The sequence below is a fragment of the Euphorbia lathyris genome, chromosome 1 (assembly GCF_963576675.1).
Source record: "Euphorbia lathyris chromosome 1, ddEupLath1.1, whole genome shotgun sequence".
Taxonomy (NCBI): domain Eukaryota; kingdom Viridiplantae; phylum Streptophyta; class Magnoliopsida; order Malpighiales; family Euphorbiaceae; genus Euphorbia; species Euphorbia lathyris.
Window position 1 is genome coordinate 142872823 of NC_088910.1, and position 14995 is coordinate 142887817.

The window sequence follows — 14995 nt, forward strand, 5'->3', positions numbered from 1 at the left end:
ATATATATATCTATATACATAAAACTCAAAATATAGTTGATAGTTACTTACCTTGGCTATTAATTGAAAACCACAAACCCGTTCAATTCGCCTCTAAACTCTGTCTAAGCCATTTCTCTCCAAACACTGCCGAAACTCAAAAACTCTTTGGCTAGAACTTAGATCTATGCATAAGGATGCTATGGTTCCAATTTCAAATGATTCGGACGGTCGAATCTTCGTAAATCAAAGAAACGGTGAAGAAACGGTCGAAGAACGATAAATATGCAGAAAAACGGAAAGAAGAAGAAAAAGAAAAAAAAATGAGATAATGATTCTCATCTCTCCCCCACCTCTTCGTATATATGTATATCCTTATCTGACGAATATCCAGTTTGGTCCTCCATCTTTATATAATCTTTTAAAAATTACTCTAAACTTTTACTTTACACCTAAAACCTTCAAATTAACTCCAAACTTTTCCTATAACACCAAATTAACTTCACATACCCAATAATTATAATATATACTAAAATAAAAATATAAATTTTTAAAAAAATTTAAAAATTTAGATACGGACGTGACATGTGATGTCATGCTTCCTACTCCCGAAGTCGTTATGTACTGAGATTCAGAGTTTAATTAGTTGTTATTGGTGGGAGGCAAACAGGGTCGAAAATCGATGTACTAGTTGGCATGAGAGGCAACTTGTCAGACAAAGGCTCATGGTGGTTTAGAATTTAGGTGGTTGAGGTCATTTAATTGAGCCTTAATTGCAAAGCAATGCTAGAGGCTTATTCAGTCTCCTCACTCTCTTTGTGCACGGGTCTTACGAGCAAAATATTATTGGCAGTCTAGTTTTGTACTAGCCCAAGTTTTTTCTGGCATGGGGTCTGGGAGGCTACGCGAATAATATAGAAGGGTATGATATGGCGAGTGGGGGATGGCACTAATGAAGATCAACTTGAGTATCCCACTCAACATAATAATGAAGATCAGAAAAAGTAGTAAGGAAATAGAAGAGTGGTTTCAAGCTTCTAATTACATAGTAATGAATCAATCAATTTAACAAAATAATCAATCAATTTACAACATAATAATGAAAAAGAAGCAAGCTTCAGGCTCTCAGTTAAATACCCACAATTAGCAGAATCGCAGTCTCTTTTACTTTATGTTTTCCTAAATACCCACAATTATGTTTTCAATAGAATCCTAAATTGAAAATTGTAAGCAACAATTAAAAGTTGAAGAGACGTTTTACCTCAAATAGGAGCTGGCCAAGACCTGCCTTGATTCCATAAATCAACAATTCCCCATGGTTGGTGCATCGGCAAGCATTGGTTAGTGTAATTCCCATGTCTGCTTCTTCCTCCTCCTCCTCATCCTCTGATCGTTCCTTATCTACTTTCCTTCTACTTAACGAATTAATAGCTTTTTATAAAGATCAACTTTCAAATCCAAATAAGAGTTCTTTTCGGAATAACGATTACAATACAGGAACTAAATAGTCATAATCAAAGTGATGGGCAATGATAGCTATATAATAAATAATAAAAAAATTATTTTCAAAAAAAAAATAAAAAAATAATGAATTTAATTATTTGAATCTTTTTTAAAATATAAAAATTAAATTAGGAAATATCATTTGAAAAATCAAGAATATATTTATATGTATATATATATTTGAAAACTGACTTTTTATATATTTCAAAGATCGTTAGGATGCGGATCAGATAAAAATCGAGTTGATCGTATAAAACCGGTATAATTTTCCTGTTTTATTCATAAAAAATAATATAATATATTAATATATTAATTTTAATTATAATATTTATATTTATCATAAAATATTATTTTATCTATATTATATTTAAAAGTTTTAGATTTAATTCCTAAAATCTCTCCTAAAATCTTTCTAATTCTTTTCTGAAATTAAATATCTCTAATGCTATTCAACTAAAATTTTAAGGAGAACTTTGTATAACAAGGTGTCGACCAGATAGAAATCAATTTCCCAAACCATGTTTATAAGCTCAAGAAGGCTCTTTATGGTTTAAAACAAGCACCACGTGCTTAGTATGAACGTTTAACAAGCTTTCTGCTGACTAGAAATTACGTCAAGGAAAAAGCTGATACAACCTTATTTATAAAGAAAAAGGGTAAGGATACCCTACTGGCACAAATTTACATTGATGACATTATATTTGGTGCTACTAATGAGTCTCTTTGCAAGGAATTTAGTAAACAGATGCAAACTGAGTTTGAAATGTCTATGATGGGAGAACTCAACTTCTTCCTTGGACTTCAAATCAAGCAAGGTCTATGGTATCCCAATACTGCTGAGTTCACACTCTTTGGATACATTGATGCTCACTATGGACGAGACAAGCTGGAACGAAAAAGTACCTCAGGAGGATGTCACTTTCTCGGAAATAGTCTTGTAACTTGGTTCAGTAAGAAGCAATCATCAGTAGCCATGTCGACCACTGAGGCCGAGTACATTGCTGCTTGATGCTGTCTTGCCCAAGTTCTTTGGATCAAGCAACAACTGGATGACTATGGAGTAAAAACAAAAACAATTGAAGTCAAATGTGACAACAAGAGTGCCATTGACCTATCCAAGAATCCAATCCAGCACAGCAGGATGAAGCATGTCAGCATAATGCATCACTTCATCAGAGATCATGTACTCAAGGGTGAGATCAAACTGACCTATGTTCCAACGGATGAGCAGCTCGTTGATATCTTCATAAAGCCACTGGCTCGTGAGCAGTTCTGCATACTGAGAGAAGCCATCAGTATGTTCAATCCTCTTTAATAATTCTAAATGTAAACTATGCTGAGTGATAAAACTGTTTTGCATGCTATGTGATAATACTGAGTAGACCTTTTAGGGTTTGCACGCGTACTAAAGTAGTGACTAGGATGACATACTCAATCATCATTAGGGAACCATGTGCCGTAATCAGATAAATCGTGCAACAATGGAAACTGAACAAAAGAAGACCTCTGCCATCTTCAACCTTTCAAAAGATACATTTGGGCATGTCAAACATCAAACCCATCAGCGCCATAATTATGACGGTGCAATGTTGAGACTACATCAGCAATCCTTTGCTAAGCTCATTGATGCGCTGTCCTGGCAATCCAAAGCAATCGGATTTCTTCTCAGCAACATGAGTGCAACTGGCAACGTGCCAACATCTAATATGGACGCTGGATTATTAGTCTTCAACGGCCTCAAGGACAGTGCGAGTGCATTACAACTGTATTCATCCAGACTCTCTCGTGCTGTTGCCGCTAGTCAATTTCTCCCTTCCTCTTTTGGACCCAGTTTTGATGCTGGCAAAAAGGGGGAGAAAGAAAAGGGAAAGGCTAAGGAAGATCAAAGGAGTCGTTCTACTAAACAAGGAACTCAACATCAACAAACTCACTCCTCTTCCACTGCCCCAAAAACTCAACAACAACATCAGCAATAAGGAACCTCACAGCAATCACGAAAATCTAAACAAGTACAATACTTAGACTTTTTAGTTAGCTTGTCTAGCGATTTAGATCTTCTAATCTGTTTTTGTGCTAAGATATATCTCTACTGTGCTAACTTGCTTGCTATGTTATTTATATGATTTTGATTTGACAAAATTATTTAACAAGAATTAAAACTCCATGATAAAAATATTCCAACACATTAAATTTAAATTTAAATGCTTTGATTTATTTATACTAATGTGTTTGTTCAATGTTGAGTTATTTAATTTATAAGTCATTAAGTTGTAAGGCCCAAAGGCCCACAAGAGAAAGTCAAGCCCAAGTCAACGGATGAAAGCCACACGGCCCAAGTGAATCAAAACGCAGCTCAAGCTGAATGAAACGCAAGCCCAGCAAGGAGAACGATCGAGAAGCCTTCGACCAAAAGCTTCAAGACGAAGCTGCTGAGTTGTGCGACAAGGAAGTCAGGTCAGCGGCTGACCTGAACAAACTTGAAAACAAAGTATTTCTACTTTGGGTAAAGTTCAGAAGAAGCAGGAAGCTGTCTGGAAGACTTTGCCATAAATGTGGAAACATTCTGTCTAGCCTGATGAAAAGCTGGTGAGCACTACCGAAGGCAGAAGATACAAGAATTTGATTGGCCAAGGACACTGAGCACATTCTGAGTGAAAGCGACAGGAAACCGTTTCCCTCCAACGATTATTTCAAAATTCGAAATTACCGGTGCATCAAGTGTCACTATAAATAGGCCACTCAAATGCTTCATTCGATGCAGATCTTCAATCAAGTCGAAACGCTGACCAAATTGATATTCGAAGTTCTGTGAGAAAAGCAAAGAAAATCTTACACCAATTCCAATTTTGTGTAAAAGTCTAGAGTGATCTTATTCATCTAAGGTGTGCTTAGCAATTGTTGTTTAGAACAAAAACACTTATCATTTCTAGAAGTATAGAAAGGATAAGCTGAGTACTCGGTCATAGTACTCAGCGGTAGAAATAGGATTGAGTTGAGGAATAGAGGAAGGTACTCTTATATACTCAGTTGCTATTGTAAAAGGTTTGTGCTATACCTTTAAAGAGCTCAGTAGAGGATTCTGAAAAGCTCGGAAGGAATTTCGGGGACTAGACGTAGGCGGAGAGGCCGAACCAGGATACGTCTGCTGAATAATATCTTTCTAACCCTTAACTCCTTTATATCTTGCTTGCTTAAATACTGCCTAGTAAAATACTAAAACGAACACACGCTGAGTTGAGTGAACTGAGAAGCTGAGTTCAGGGATAGACTTAAGTGCTATCTCCTGACTCAAGGATAGAAACAGACTTAGTCACTAGTTGACTAAGCTTGTGTCTAAAACTACTCAGCACCGCTGTACTTAAAGACTAAGTTCAAGTCTTTTAAGAAAAGAAGTCAGCTTTAACGGACAAATTTTTTAAATAGTTCCTACCCCCCCCCCCCCCCTTGGAACTAATATTGTTGCATTACACGGGACCAATAAGTGGTATCAGAGCTTAACAGCTCACTGAACAAGATATAACTATCTTGAGTTGATCCCCACAATGGCTGAGAACAGCACTCGTTTCCTCCTAGGAAATCACACAACTCAGATTCTTCCTAAGGGACTGTCCATTACTAGGCCTCCTTTGTTCTTCGGGTCTAACTACACCTTTTGGAAGAACAGAATGAAAAACTTCATTCAGGCAACAAATATGAGTGCATGGCTTTCTATAGTCCAAGGCTCATTTGTTCTTGTTGAAACTATTGACAGTCAAACGCTTGTCAAAACTGAGGCTAAATGGTCAGAGGATGACATCAAGAAGCTACAAAATCATGCTTCGGCTATAAACATGCTTCACTACGCGTTAGATGCTGTAGAGTACAATAAAATCTCAGGTTGCGAGTCAGCACAAGAGATTTGGAAGAAGCTGGAGGTCACTTATGAAGGAACCAGCAAGGTTAAGGAATCCAAGATGAACCAGCACATGAGGCTGTATGAGTTGTTCAAAATGAATGATGGTGAATGAATCTCTGAAATGAACTCAAGGTTCACCAACATTATCAATGAACTCAAGAGGCTCGAAAAGAACTTCACTGAGGAAGATCAAGTGAAGAAAATACTGAGGAGTCTCCCCAAAGCTGGCAAGCAAAGAAGACAGCCGTTGAGGAAGCCCAAGACCTGACCACCTACAAGTACGATGAGCTTATTAGATCTCTGCTGACCCATGAGATCTCAATAAAGAACTTTGAGGTGAAGGAAAAGGCTGAGGACAATAAGCAAAAGTCTCTTGTCATGAAAGCTGACTCAACTGATGGTGACTCATCAGATGATGAAGAAAATCGCCATGTTCACCAGAAAGATGAAGAAGCTGTTTTGTAAGAATGAAAAATATAGCAGGAAGCCATTCAAGAGAAATGACAAATACAAAGCTAAGTCAAGCGACAGCAAATACAAGAAGGAAATCTCAAAGCCCATCACATGGTTTGAATGTTATCAAACTGACCATATCAAGTCGAACCATGCCCGTCTGAGCAAGCTGACCCCTCATGTGCATCTGACAATGAGGAACAATCAACTGAGGTAACAACTCTACCCCTGCTCAGAAATGAAATGATTAACGCCTTGAGTGATCTCTACACACTTGTCAAAAAGTGTAATGATAGCGCGACGTCTAGTGGTAGAGTTTCTACAACGAAATATATATATTATGGGTGCGGACTCTATATCTATGGATGTGATTTTTATAAATTGCTCTTAACTCTACTAGACGCTACGACTACTTAGGGGCAAGCGTACCCCGTCGTATCAAGTAATAATCCGGTTAAGACCGGGTATCGAATCCACGGGATTTATAATTACAAGTATTAGACGACTCAGTTCCGTATGTTATTTAAGCGGCGATTACTTTGGGGTAAAGTAAGACACAACTACACACTATCCCTAACTATTGGAGACTCAGATTTGTGTAGCTAAAACCCTATGAAGTGGGATGAATATCGATAAGTTATAACCACGATAAACAACGACTCTAAATGTATACGGATAATAGTTTACTCTTGCAAAGATAATTAAGTGTAGTAGGACCGACCCGTGAAGCACTTAGACTACGTGATTCCTAGTCAAGGCGTGTCTAATGCGGGGGAATTAGAAACTAGGGCCCGTAAGTTCCGTGGCTTGTCAATTCCTACGGTTTCCGGTTTGTCACTTCCGGTAGGGCAACACCTATATAACTCCCTAAGGATAGCCCGAATGGCGTCGGAAATCGCGTTCTCCTACACAATAATCAATTATCAATATCAAAACAAGTAGCAAACACTAACACGTAAAGGGAAATAGAGATTATAAATCATGAAATTATAAATATGAAATGCATATAAATGGAATACAACCAAGCCTAGTACATAGGAAGAGTACAAGCTAATTAGCACGTAAAAGGGGAGAATCCGCCCTTGAAACTAGCTAATCGGACTCAAAGCCGTCTCCTAGGTCGTGGAGGTGGAACTCTCGAGCTTGGTGACGAATGGTGGAGCGGAGCTTCGATGAAATGCCGGAACAACCGAACAAGCTCTCGAAGTGGAGAGTTTAGCTACAAAAACTGAATCTATACTACAACAATAATCAAAACAAGTATAGTTTGTTCTCTAGTGTGTAATTGTTTCTTGGTGTCAAATGAAGTTCAAGAGCTTCCTATTTATAGACATCAAGCAAGGGCAATGTTGTAACTTCATAAAGTACAAGTATGGAGCAACATTATTTGGTGCAGAAATCCCATGATACGCCCCGCGTAAGTGCCCATTCCGTCAGAAATCTCCTGCATGTGGACCAATTCCGCGTCTTGTTGTCTCAAGCACGCCCTACGTAGCTAAAGTACGCCCCGCGTGTTTGAGTCTCTGAAGTTTTATTGCTTGAATTGGAGCTTTTACGCCGTGCGTAGCTGAAGTATGCCCCGCATAAAAGAGTCTCCGAGTTTTTATCATTGAGGAATTGCCTGGTACGCGTCACGTGTATGGTTATATGCCCCGCGTACGAAGAGTTGACTCAGGGAGACAGTGCAGTCTGACTTTCAGGATTAGGCCAATTATTTCCGACATGTGTCATACGCCCTGCGTAGGGTGGCATACGCCCCGCGTATGCTGAGTCAATTCCACATGGCGCTTGCGGATAAGGCAATTATTGCTGACAACATGTTTCACGCCCCGCGTAAAGGATGATACGCCCCACGTATTTGAGTAGATTTTTGCTCCTTGCTCGTACCTGAAATACAAATCTTGCGAGCCGAGTTAGCTTGACGTTTTTATTTCCTAAACTAATCAAAAGCACGAAAAATTAACTGAAAGTACGAGATTTATTTTTATTTCTTTATTTTATCAAAACACTTTATTTTTGTAATTAAACTTATTTATTTTATCCAAAATTAACCCGTAAATCACGCTAAAAGATAGGGGTAAAATACCCCTATCAAACCTCCTCGGACTATAAAGTTTTACTTGTCCTCAAGTAAAAGAAATCGAAAGACAAGGGATTGAGAAAATTAAGAAACAAACCGAAGGTTGGTTTTGCCAAGTGCGTGATTTCAAAGTTATGGTTTTATGCAAAGGTTTCGATAAGTACCTACGCAAATATTGAGTACAAAACTTTGTTTGAAACCTCCATGATCAAGATTAATAGGCAATATTAATGGGGGTTGATTATCTTTTGAGAACCCGATAGTACCTCATCGAGGGATTTCGCTCTTACGCTCAATTTGAGGTGGGTCGGTGTTTTAGCACTCTTCTTTGCACTTACTCGAGATCATGTTGAATTTGCATTTTCATCCGGGTTTTTCCTCCTAAAATATGGTTAGGCAATATTAAAAATGAACCCGGAGGAGGGTTGTAATGTGGGTGGCTTCTTTAGTGGTTAGTTTAAAGAAACTCGAGTTCGAAAATACCGTTTTGTGTTTGCACCGTGTTTTTGTTTATTTCGGCCTTGGCGATTTTTACAAAATATACTTCAAAATTGCTCGGGTGGAGCTTAAGAATGCCTTTTTATTTTTATCGTATCCTTTGTTTTGATAGAGGCACAAAAACAAAATTTTGAAGGCTTATGGTGCTCGTTTGTTAAGGCCGTGACTTTTTCCGAGTGATTTGGGTGCAAATTGGTTTTGTCGGTATTCGAACAAGAGGAAAAAGGGTTAAATGTTAAAAGGGTATTAACAAAAAAAGTTGGTTAATAGGCTCGAAGGGGTTTCCTAATGTTTGATGAAAACAAGAAAAATAAATTAAGAAAAATTAGCCTAAGTGGGTTCGGTTTATCATCTATTGCCTTTTTACCAAAAATAAGTGTACTTAACCCGGTATTGGATGCAAATTCTATGAGTCAAGTGAAGTCAAAGCTCTCGAAAAAATTGTGAAGGAATTAGAGTTCTCGTATGAACTCCTTTAGGCTCAAAAAATACCTCACAAAGATTCGGGTTTAAATCGTGTACTATCAAGTCTTTGCTAAATTCTCAACTATCCCGTTTTTATTGCCTTTTCAAAATTCATTATGGAGATAACATTAGGGTTAAGACTCAATGCCTTAGTTTAGTAGTAACTTAAGCTTTGCACAAATTCCCTAACTTCAAAATTAAGACTAAAATTTCTTACTGAAACCGATCCTTTGTGTCGACGTCTTTTATTTAATGACAAATAACGGAACATTTAATTGATTTCCGAGGGGGGTAGTGTGTCGGAAGAATTTTAGGGATCAATAAATTAGTTTAATTATTTTGTTGTTTATTTGATTTTTATTTATTTTTGTTTTTGTTAGTGCAAAACAAACAATGAGTGCGGGGTTGCACGACCCTCCGCGTTATTAAAATGACGTCTATTCCAAGGACGTCGCAAAAGAAAAGAAAACAAAAACAAAAAGAAAGATAAAATTTAAATTGAAAGATAGAGGGGTATCTACCCTATCCCTCCTCACACTTAAAAACGCAATAAGTTCCAACATTCGGAAATAAATTTGAAGCACATAAGTAAAGAAAAAGAGTAAGGTAGAGAAGACTCCCTCAAACATCTTCCGATGGTGGTGGATATGACATGTTCCGCTCCCGATAGTAATGACTTGTGGAGTGTTCGAGGCATCAACTCTCGAACTCTGTTGGCATTTATTTAAAATATAAAATTTAAAACTTAAATTGGATTGAAAGATTATTAATGTAAATATATATATATATATTTATTATTTTTATTTATTTATTTATTTATTTTTTCTATATATATATTTTTATTATATAAAAAAAATTAGAGAAGAAAGAAAAAATAAAAAAAAAAATTTCAACTCGTTGCGGCCGGCGGGCATCGCACAGCGGCGGTGCCTAGCGATGCCTGCCAGCGCTGGGCAGCGCTGCGCGTGCCCCGCGTGTCGCAGCTCCTGGAGCTGCGGCAGCGCTGGCGCGCGGGGCGTGCTACCGCGCGCCCCGCGTGCCGCAGCGGCCATCAGCAATTTTTTTTTTTTAATTTTATAAAATCAACATAAATATATTATATATAAAAAAATAAAAATAAAATAAAATAAAATAATTTTTTCATTTTTTCCATTTTTTCCATTTTTGTTTTATTTTTGCCAACATCAATACTTACAATTCTCTTCCAACTCGTCCCATCGAAACGACAAAATTACACGAACATATTATAGTCGGTGAGCTCGACTTAGCATTTCATCCTAGGTGTATGCTTCCACTCGCGTTAGGAATGCAAATTCTTAAATAAACAATCCGTACCTACAAAACGGATTGTTAGCTTCAAAAAAATTTAATAAAAACCAAAAACTATATTTACAGAAATTATTGAAGAGTTTCGTTTGCTCCCTTTTTGACTCTTTTGGTAGTTCAAAAAGAGTGAAATATTCCGAGTTAGAATAACCCTCAAACTCTTCTAGCTTTGGATACTTTTCCATGGGTTCATACGCAACCGGCGCATCGATTAGGATTTCCGGTTCCTCGCAACTGAGGCGGCCTTCGGAATTTGGGGGGCTCTCTTGAGAAGGCTCAATTAACTCGAGCACCACATTTTGATCACCCGGATTAGCGTCTCTAATTGATTCGTCCGCGGTTGAATCGATACGAGACTTCAATCTAGCGATTTGATTTCCCAAATCCCTACAAAATACCTCAGTGTTAGATAATCTCACATGAATATCTTTAAGCATAGAGATTACCACATCGAGTTGCGAGGGTGATTTTTGGTGCGAACATCCGTCATCCTTGTGGTCATCCCACAGATGACGACTATAAGGCATCATACCATGAAAAAGATCATTAATAACAACAAAATAAATTATTCACAAAAAGAGAAAAAGAAGTCGATATAAACAATTTGTACAAAAGGAATGCTTAAACTAACAATAAAACGTTTTTGTCTAATATTGCAAGAAATTATAAATCCCCGGCAACGGCGCCAAAAACTTGATAGCGCGATGTCTAGTGGTAGAGTTTCTACGACGAAATATATATATTATGAGTGCAGACTCTATATCTATGGATGTGATTTTTATAAATTGCTCTTAACTCTACTAGACGCTACGACTACTTAGGGGCAAGTGTACCCCGTCGTATCAAGTAATAATCCGGTTAAGACCAAGTATCGAATCCACGAGATTTATAATTACAAGTATTAGACGACTTGGTTCCGTATGTTATTTAAGCGGCGATTACTTTGGGGTAAAGTAAGACACAACTACACACTATCCCTAACTATTGGCGACTCAGATTTGTGTAGCTAAAACCCTATGAAGTGGGATGAATATCGATAAGTTATAACCACGATAAATAACGACTCTAAATGTATACGGATAATAGTTTACTCTTGCAAAGATGACTAAGTGTAGTAGGACAGACCTGTGAAGCACTTAGACTACGTGATTCCTAGTCAAGGCGTGTCTAATGCGGGGGAATTAGAAACTAGGGCCCGTAAGTTCCATGGCTTGTCAATTCCTACGGTTTCCGGTTTGTCACTTCCGGTAGGGCAACACCTATATAACTCCCTAAGGATAGCCCGAATGGCGTCGGAAATCGCGTTCTCCTACACAATAATCAATTATCAATATCAAAACAAGTAACAAACACTAACACGTAAAGGGAAATAGAGATTATAAATCATGAAATTATAAATATGAAATGCATATAAATGGAATACAACCAAGCCTAGTACATAGGAAGAGTACAAGCTAATTAGCACGTAAAAGGGGAGAATCCGCCCTTGAAACTAGCTAACCGGACTCAAAGCCGTCTCCTAGGTCGTGGAGGTGGAACTCTCGAGCTTGGTGACGAATGGTGGAGCGGAGCTTCGATGAAATGCCGGAACAACCGAACAAGCTCTCGAAGTGGAGAGTTTAGCTACAAAAACTGAATCTATACTACAACAATAATCAAAACAAATATAGTTTGCTCTCTAGTGTGTAATTGTTTCTTGGTGTCAAATGAAGTTCAAGAGCTTCCTATTTATAGACATCAAGCAAGGGCAATGTTGTAACTTCATAAAGTACAAGTATGGAGCAACATTATTTGGTGCAGAAATCCCATGATACGCCCCGCGTAAGTGCCCATTCCGTCAGAAATCTCCTGCATGTGGACCAATTCCTTGTCTTGTTGTCTCAAGCACGCCCTACGTAGCTAAAGTACGCCCCGCGTGTTTGAGTCTCTGAAGTTTTATTGCTTGAATTGGAGCTTTTACGCCGTGCGTAGCTGAAGTACGCCCCGCATAAAAGAGTCTCTGAGTTTTTATCATTGAGGAATTGCCTGGTACGCCTCGCGTGTATGGTTATACGCCCCGCGTACGAAGAGTTGACTCAGGGAGACAGTGCAGTCTGACTTTTAGGATTAGGCCAATTATTTCCGACATGTGTCATACGCCCCACGTATGCTGAGTCAATTCCATATGGAGCCTGCGGATAAGGCAATTATTGCTGACAACATGTTTCACGCCCCGCGTAAAGGATGATACGCCCCGCGTATTTGAGTAGATTTTTGCTCCTTGCTCGTACCTGAAATACAAATCTTGCGAGCCGAGTTAGCTTGACGTTTTTATTTCCTAAACTAATCAAAAGCACGGAAAATTAACTGAAAGTACGAGATTTATTTTTATTTCTTTATTTTATCAAAACACTTTATTTTTGTAATTAAACTTATTTATTTTATCCAAAATCAACCCGTAAATCACGCTAAAAGATAGGGGTAAAATACCCCTATCATGTGAGCACTCAGCAGGCAATGTGATGAGATTGAGGAGGTCAAACTCAGTGACCTTCGTCATCTCCTCCAGGACAATACCAGGCAAGATGAAAATCTAAAAATCATGCATAGGTATGTCACTGAGGTCCAATCAGATTCTAAGAAACTGAGGAAGGACATCACATCTATTCAGAACCAGCTCAAGGTTCTGAATAAGAAAAATTTCCATCAGTACGCTGAGTACTCAGGTACTAGTCAGCGGAAATGGACTTCCTTGCGAAACGTCTAATGTGACTTTTGTGGGAAGAAAGGACACAACATAAAGGTGTGTTGGCATGCTCAGCACAATGGTGCTGACCCCTCAGCCCGTTGATGCTGGCAAAACGGGGGAGAAAGGTAAACAAACGGCAGAAGGAACTCAAACGAAGAAACATCCCGGATCAACTTCTGCTGTCCCACCTAGCACACAGACTCAGCGTCAAGACACAATGAAGTCTAGTCAGCAAACCAAACCCAAATGGAACCAAGTTCAAGTCAACATTAGAAAATAGATTTTTTAACTTAACTTGTGTAAATCTTGATGTTTGCTGATGCTATGTTTTTTTCTGTGTGCTGAGCTAATATATTCGTATCTTCTTACAAACAACCGTGTTATTTATTTATCGCTTTGTGCTTATCTGCTGTGTTGATCTAATGCATGACCTTTCTCTAATGACCTCTTACTTAAAACTCATTGAACAATGTAATCTGAAACTTGTGAACATAAATATTAAACAAGTACTTGGCCACTGAGTAAAACTACTCAGCCCCAACTAATTTACTCAGCCTACTTCCACTCTGTTAATTAAACTTAATCTTCTGCTTAACTAAGTATCAAAACTGAGTAAAGACAAAATGTTCCAAGTACTGGCCTTGCTCTAAAGCTGACCTTGGACTTACTTCATTAAACCTTAAAATGTTTAAAGTAAAACTAAGTTAGTAGTTCAACCCTTACGGGGAAGAATCATAAAAAATTAAGAAAAGGTCAACTATCATGGGGGAGCTCAACACTGAGTTCCTTATTGAATATTTTTGCCAACATCAAAATGGGGGAGTTTGTTGAAACACCTTTCCATATGATTTTGATTTGACAAAATTATCTAACAAGAATTAAAACTCCATGATACAAATATTTCAACACATTAAATTTAAATGCTTTGATTTATTTGTACTAATGTGTTTGTTCAATGTTGAGTTATTTAATTTATAAGATATTAAGTTGTAAGGCCCAAAGGCCCAGAAGAGAAAGTCAAGCCCAAGTCAACGGATAAAGCCACACGACCCAAGTGAATCAAAACGCAGCTAAAGCTGAATGAAACTGTTAAGCCCAAAATATACCTAATATATCATCAATAATTACATCAATATTGCTACGAATTTATGCTATTTATACCTGTTTAGAATACTTTTACGTTCGAATATGTTTCTTTCTTGCAAGGTACCTAAATATTTGGTAAAATCCAAATAGGAACAAAAAGAGCTTAAAAACAGAATAAAAACCCTACAAAAAGAGTCAGAAACAACGAAGATCAATTACACCTAAACGAGGACAAAGACGAAGTCAGAAACAGAAGAAAATGTCACATTCTCGGTTGAGGAAACAAGATTCTCGATAGAGAATTTACAAAAGCCGCGACTGAGAATTTCAAATTCTCGGTCGCGACACGCGTTTTCAGCAGCTCCTTCCCTTCGTTTGAAGACCAAATAAATTCTCCCCCATTCTCGACCGAGAATTAAATATTCTCGGTAAGTGCAGAAATTCCTCCAAGTACAATGAACACATGTTTAATTCAAAGAAACGCGTTCGTTCGGGTGGATAAAGACGTCCCTTCATAGAGGATAGGATCCTTCACAACGGACACGACACTTCAACCACGACTCTTCAACATCTATAAATAAAGAGTTGATGGAGAGTTGGAAAGATATAGAAGAAAGAGATTAGTATAGAATTTATGCAGAAATTCCGAGTCAAGTGATTCAGAATTTAGATTTCATTTCTGTAAAAAGCAATATGATGTACACACATTATTTATTCAATAATTACAAACACAATAGCGTTTAGATTTGTTCATATTAGTTTACATTTTGGTAGAGGCCGACCGTATCCCTATTACGAAGTTAAAGCGAGAAGATTGAGTAGAGAATCTGCCCTGAGTCTGACAAACTCTAACGAAACCCAAGGAAAGGATTGACAACCCGTTCACTTGCACGCCGTAGAATGTTTTCATACTCCTTGTTCTCTGTAAACTTGTATCAAATTTATATTTCATCTAATAAAGTCCGTTCTATTCGATAGATTT